The sequence below is a fragment of the Mus caroli genome, unplaced genomic scaffold (assembly GCF_978045245.1).
Source record: "Mus caroli unplaced genomic scaffold, Mus_caroli_1 scaffold_1, whole genome shotgun sequence".
Classification (NCBI taxonomy): Eukaryota; Metazoa; Chordata; class Mammalia; order Rodentia; family Muridae; genus Mus; species Mus caroli.
Window position 1 is genome coordinate 134,059,611 of NW_028227256.1, and position 7,124 is coordinate 134,066,734.

At 40.8% G+C, this 7,124-nt stretch overlaps 1 pseudogene; it reads right to left on the reverse strand.

Annotated features, from left to right (window-relative positions):
* Positions 1 to 2,327: 2,327 nt before the first annotated feature.
* On the reverse strand, positions 2,328 to 5,353 carry LOC147006128 (general transcription factor 3C polypeptide 3 pseudogene; annotated as a pseudogene).
* Between the last annotated feature and the right edge of the window lie 1,771 nt (positions 5,354 to 7,124).

Here is a 7,124-nt window from a genome sequence, read left to right on the forward strand (position 1 = left end):
AGTTGCATTTGGTCCTCAGCTCTGTGGATTTGAGGTTTTATTCCATCCCTATGGCCCTCCCTAAGTGATATATTCTGTGACCTTCTTAAGCTATTTAACCTGTACTATGTGTCTTAGAAGTTGAAGCTAGGACCCTGTGTATACAACATACAACATGCTTTGTTCATTTCTTAGCTATGCTTACAGTATTTTGTTGTATTAGAAACATGAGTCCCAGCTGTTCTGTTTTACCAATAAAGACTCAGGACTCAGATGCTGTGGTGAAAACCTGCTAGCTCAGAGAGGCAGAGAAAGCACCCAGCTGACCTTCCTACTGCAACAATGTCCCAGAAGGAAAAGTCTCCACCAACGCCCCAGAAAACACTTCTCAATGTTCAGACTTTCTGTTTAATTCTGTTCACTTTCTGTCAGCTGTTTGCTTGCCCTGCCTCTTGACCTAGGGCTGACTTTATTTAGCTCTTGGAATAAAGGTGTGTGCTAGGGCTGAGTCAGACCACAAGGTTTTTCCCAGTTCACAATCTTGGGGTTCACAATGTGGTCAAACATGCTGCAATGGTCTCCCTCTTGCCCCCTCTTACTTGCAGTACCTGAGGCCTTGTGCATGCTAGATAATTGCTGTACTTAAGTTATAGTTCCATAGTCCTGTGCTTAAATGTCTTTCTGATGCTTATGGTAGTGTGCTGCATCAAATGTTTCAGAGAGCTCAGCTGGCTCGTTTCTTCCTCACACGCTGTACTTTTGGATGTGAGCTAATTTTAGGGTGTGACTTTTTAGATAGTGTATATGTTACACTAGCAGAGGCATATGCACATACAGACAGTGTAACCAGCTAGCTAGCTATTGTTCTGGAGGAAAGCTCTGGAATGCTCCATTTTAAAGTGAAGAGTCCACAGATTCAGAAGCCAACAGATTTCCTAGCATTGAAGCAGGGCATCTTTTCCCTGCACCCTGAGAAGGAAGAATGGTTATCTTGAAATAGAGACATTGACTCGGGAATATGGGTATCCTTACACATACTGCAAAGTCTTGTGATTCTTTATTTTTTCTCTTTTGTTTTATCCCATGCTTCTTCTCCCTTTATTTCATGGTAACAGGATTATTTTTGTAGATTGGAAACAAATAAGGCATATTCAAAATAATTCAAGATTCACATTGTAATAAATGATACTATTGGCTAAACATTGTTTTCCATGTTAACAGAGCTATACATAACTTTTAAAATTAATATTTTCTGATCTATCATGTTTTCGTTCTTTATCTCTCACTCCTATTTCTTCATGTCTGGTCCCTAACGTTGTGTAGTAGAATATATCCCAGTGATGCCTTTTGAATGGTTTAATGACTGGTATGTTATACATGAACACCTTTCCTGTGCTTTCCCACTATTTTCACTCTTCTCCCATCATTTTCTATGACTTGGTCACAGTTTGGTTTTAGTATGTTTTGAAAATAAAATTCATTCTTACATAGCTATGGTGCTTAATCTTAGTTGTCAACTTGGTTGGATTGAGAAATACCTAGGGCACACTGCTTCTGGTTCTCTCTCTCTCTCTCTCTGTATGTGTGTTTGTGTGTGTGACCACCACAGACAATTTGCATGTGAGACAGAGAACTAAGGAGGAAGGCCCACACAAAATGTTGGCAACATTTACCAACATGTTGGCTGGAGGCTAGAGTGGGACATGAAGTGGAAGATGGGGTGCTCCTAGGGCCTCACCAGCTCCTTTCTCCTTGAGTGGGTGTGTTGATATTGTCTACAAACATTGGGATCCAGATAGTTCCACTTTTGAGTGTGGATTCACACCAGCAGCTCTCCAGGAAGCTTCTAAATCTTAGCATAGGACTGGGGTTGCATCATCTCTCTCTCTTGCTCTGAGGTTCTCGACTTCTTCTTCGTTCCGTGGCTCTCCAGATAGCAGATGCTATTGTGAGGTTCTGAAGCCTCTGATCATGCAAGCCGTCCTAACACACAGTAAGCCCCTCATAGATCTCTCATAACTGCTTTTAGACTGCATTGGTTCTGTTACATTGAATATATCTTCTCACAAGTTGTGGTAGTCACCATTGACTTTTATTGAATATTTAATTCATTAATATTTACCAACCACACAGGCAATGCCTACAGCCTATTTTCCTCTCAGCCCCATTTATACTGTTGCCTAGCTAGACTTATCTCAAGCACAATGTATATTTGAATATTGAATGTGTGAATGATTATGATTTGTGCTCATTCATTTTCTTGTTGCTTGCCCTCCTAAATATGCCTTTGTCCTCTCAGTGCTTCTCACTCTTTTTCAGTGAGTCCCAACCTGTAATTTTTTTTTCAGTGTTTGGAATAATTTTATTGTAGAATGCTAACAACAAAGAATATTATGTACATTCTCATAGGAATAGCAACTTTGCATATATTCCAGAGTAAAAGCTGTGTTTCAATTTTCCAAAGGCTTGAATCTGGGGCCTTGTACATATGAAGCAAGCAGGCAGTCTACAGCTGAGCTACATCCCCTGCTTCAAAGCAGTTGTAATGGTAGCAAGCAGTGATGACAGTACCATTTTTATCATCAAGAACAATGAGGTCCCAATAGAAGATACTGGTCCATACATCGTCTTATAAATTATACTGCTTATATGACACAGTAGGTATACAAAAGCTTTTGAGCCATTGCAGTGTTCCCACTGCTCTGATAAATGAGAGACATGTTGTAGGCAATATCTCTTCGTAAATCTAACTGGTCAACTTCTATACCCTCGACCATGAGTGGAGGGAGTGCCAGAGCCTTCTGGTAATAGTGGATTGCAAGGTGTGTCAGCCCCAGCTGATGAAGGCCACGGCCCAAATTGTAGAAAGATTCCTGGCAAGGTCCACGGATGCTGAGGTATCGATTAAGGAAGGAAAAGCCCTGCACAGTCAGAGCATGTCTCTTCAGCACATACTTCTGAGATGCCATGTGAATAAAGGTGAGGCCTATGCAGAGATTGTAGAGCGGCTCACTGGGACAGGCACGGAAGGCTTGGACATACTGCCCAAGTGCATGTTTGAAACTACCAGATACAAATGCATTGTGTCCATTTAAAACGCACAGAGCATGATTATCTGGGTTTTTCAGCATCAGACGGAGACAGAAGCGATGATGTCTTACATCTTGGGAGTGCATGGTAACTTGATTGAAAATATTCCACAGCTGGGGCTTATTGACATTTTCCATTACCATTACCCTGATATAGTCATATGCCTTTCTGAAATTTCTGTCCAGAATAGCAGCAGAAAGACCAAAGTATTCTAGTTCTTTGCGTTTTTGTCTGTCGTCATAAAATGAATAATATTCCAGGGAAGAATCTACCAGCAATTCAGCTTCTTGAAATCGAGCCAAATCACTCAAGGTATATATGGCCTTTAAGAGAAGGTTCCACCAGTCTTCTTTTGGCAAGACACTGGTGAGTACAGCAAATATTGCTTTTGCATCATAATTTGATGTTTCCTGCTCGTTGTTGTCTGATATTTTATCTCTTGACACTTTAATAAGGTAGAGATGTCTTTCTCCAGATTTGGAACTAGATATCAAACAAACTTGGGCTCTATTCATCGCAACCTTTAAAAGCATAGCGAGCATGGTTAGCAAGGTATCCAGATAGCCGTACATTTTGCCTTGTGAAAACAATAGAGTAGAACGATGGAGCAGTAATTTCAGTTCCTGCTGTGCAGCATTTGCATCTTGGGCTAAGGTGTCTGGATCATACATGGATTCCAGCGCTTCCAGAGCTTTCTCAGGACGGCCTAGCTGCTGCTGAAGGATGGAAAGTGAAATTCTTGCATCCAAATGGAGTGGAGCCAGATCAACCACTTTACTGTAGCTTTCAGCAGCACGTTCCATGTAGCCCAAGGCCTTTAAACATTCTGCATGCCGAAGCCAAACCACTGCGAGGTTGTATCTTTCAGAGCAAACCAGGGCACTGAGCAGGGGAAGGGCAGAATTATATTCACCAACATCCAGAAAAGCTTCAGCAACATCAAGATAGAGGTCACCCATATCTTCAGGATTCTGATCTACCAGTGTTGTCAGAAGAGGATTGAGGGGCTCAAGGATGTTGAGGTGTACGAGGCAGAGCATCAGCTTCACCGTGATGTCTATTGGCACGCTGTCAGGTATAGAGCAGGTAACCGTCTCAGCAGCTTTATTCTCTTCTGAGGTGCCTTCTTCCAAAGTTTCCTTTTCTAGGATAATTCCAGAAAAATCTGTAATTACCTCCAAAGCTTTGTCATACTGCTTGTTGGAAATATATAATTCAGCTGCTATGTTAACATCTTCCATGGAGACTAAGCCTTGATGTTTTGAGAAAGCTTCTTCAATTATGTTTATAGCTGAAGCGCTGTCATTGGCTTCATAGTAACTCTTTGCCATATCTCTAGCCAACTGCATAAAACGTTCTCCATCAGATGGAGACAAAAGATTTAAAATGCGCCTATAGCCATCCATGGCCATTTTATGATCACCCATCTGTTCATAAAGGCTTGATCTCTCCCACAGGTAACGGACATTAGTAGGTTCATATTTAAGAGCTTTTGTATAGCAAAAAATAGCCTGCTTAATGTTATCTTGTTCCAGAGACATTTCTGCCAGCCTAACCCATTCTTCTGTGTCACTGGGATTTAAATGTGCAGCAATCAACTCAAACTGCAATGATTTCTCCATGTCACCTTGATCCTCGTATATCATGGCAAGTGTAGAGAATGGCTCATAAGCCAAAGGAGCTTGTCTTATGATTTCCATGCACATCAATATGGCTTCTTCATGTTCTCCTCGAGCAAAGCGAATGTTGGCTTCACCCATGAGACCTCTCAGGGCTCTGGGGAGTTTACTCCGAGGCCTCTTCTCTTTCATCATTTTCTTGGTTTCACGGTTGAGAACCATCTCCAACACAAATACATCGCCTGCAGTGGGTTGCTCTGCTGTTTCTTCCTCCTCTTCTTCTTCCTCCTCCTCTTCATCATCTTCAGTCTCTCCAAGCATGGAAGCAAAGACTTTGTGAACTGACTTACTCACTCCATCTGATGTTTCTCCTTCATTGGAGTCTTTGTCCTGGGATTTGGCAGAGTCAATTCCTGACGACGATGGAACTTCGGAGTCACCTGGGTTTTCTTTGGGTGATGATTTTCCTTTTTCCTGAACACTTTTCTTCTCTCGGGTTTTTCTCTCTTCTCTCCGCCTTTCGAACTCTTCAAAGGAGATTTTCCCTTCCAGGTAGTCAATAAGTTCCGGGCTGAATCCCGACATGTCTGCGGGGCCGACGCTGCGCAGCGGGCCAGGGAAGCTGCAGCACTCCCAGGCTCTGCAGGGCGCCTAGGAGAGATAGGACCGGCGTCCTCCCCAACCTGTAATTTTTATTCCATGTACTCCATTCCCCTCTTTATTTCCCTTAAGACTTCTTCCTAAGACTTCTTCCTTTCCTCTCATGATCCCTTTCTGGTTTTATAACCCTGCCATGTAAATAATGCTCTACATATGAATATCTATGTACATATATTGCATAGACATATGAACACATATGTAATATATGTATATATATGTGTATAATAAATATATTGTTTTGAAAGTATGGAAAATAGTAGGGTTTGTGTTTTTCCTCCTAGTAAATAATAAACTTGGGCTGTTTGTTCAATTCTAATAATTATTTTATATTTAGTATATTATATCACTAAATGCTGTGTATTTAGTATCTATATCTATATATACATATACAGACATACATACATGCACACACACATACTGGTATATATATATATATATATGTGTGTGTGTGTGTGTGTGTATGTATGTGATTTTGAACCTAGATTCACATATGGGAGAGTTCCTAGAATAATTTTCTTTATTTTCTTATTTTGCTTAACATAAGTATTTCCAATTACACCCATTTTTCTGAAAACATTAAGATTTCCTTTTTTCTGTTTTATTAAAACTTGATTCTTTTCTCATACAATATATCATGACTACAGCTTCTGCTCCCTCTATTCCTCTCAGTTCCTCCCTACCTTCCACCCCATCTGGAGCCATTCCTTCTCAGTATCTTATTAGAAAAGAACAAACTTCTAAGAGATAACAAACAAACATGACAAAATAGAATAGAATAGAATAAATAAAATAAAATAAAATAAAATAATCACATCAAAGTTGGAAAAGGCAAACGAACAGAAGGAAAAGAGCCCAAGAGAAGGCACAGGAGTCAAAGACCCACTCGTTCACACACTCAGACTCTCATATAACACTAAACTGAAAGCCATGGTATACACACTGAGGACCTAGTGCAGACCTGTGCAGGCCCTGTGCTTGCTGCCCCAGTCTCTGTGAAGTCATATAAACTGCTCAGTTGATTTAGGGAGCCATATCTTCCAGGTATCTTCCAAACTCTATTACTCTTATGTTTTCTGTCTTCTCTTCCATGGTCCTTAAGCACTAAGGGGAGGGATTTGGTGGAGACATCCCATCTAGAGCTGAATGTTTGAAGATCTCTCTCTCTCTCTCTCTTTCTCTTCAAGATGTCTGGCTATCAATCTCTGTATTTGTTCCCATCTGCTGTAGGAGGCAGCTTCTCTGCTTAGAGCTGAAGAAGGCACTGATTTGTGATTATGGTAGAATATCATTAGAAGTCAGTTTTATCACAACTTTTTTTTTTTTTTATTTAAAAGATCAGTAGTATTTGGGTTTACCCTAAGTTTGTGGATTATCCAGTTTCTGGTTCTTGGTCAGTGTTGAGTATGGATTCCAACTCATGTAGTGGGCCTTAAGTCAAACCAACATTGGTTGGTTTCTCCCACAAGCTTTGTGACACCCTTGCTGTAGCAGATTTTTATAGGTAAGACAGCATTCTTTTTTCCCATTATTTTATTTATTTATTCACTTTACATCCCAATTGCTGCCCCACTCCTGGAGGTGTCCCCCTCACATAGCCCCCTCATCCCTCCTCCCCTCCTCATCTGAGAAGGTGCAGGCCCTCCCCTGGGCATTTCCCACTTTGGCACATCAAAAGACAGTGTTCTTGATCAAACATTTTGTGGCTGGGTTGGTGTATATATTTTTTCTTTCTTTTTTTATTTTTATGGCTGCATTAACTTACACTGTGTGTGTATA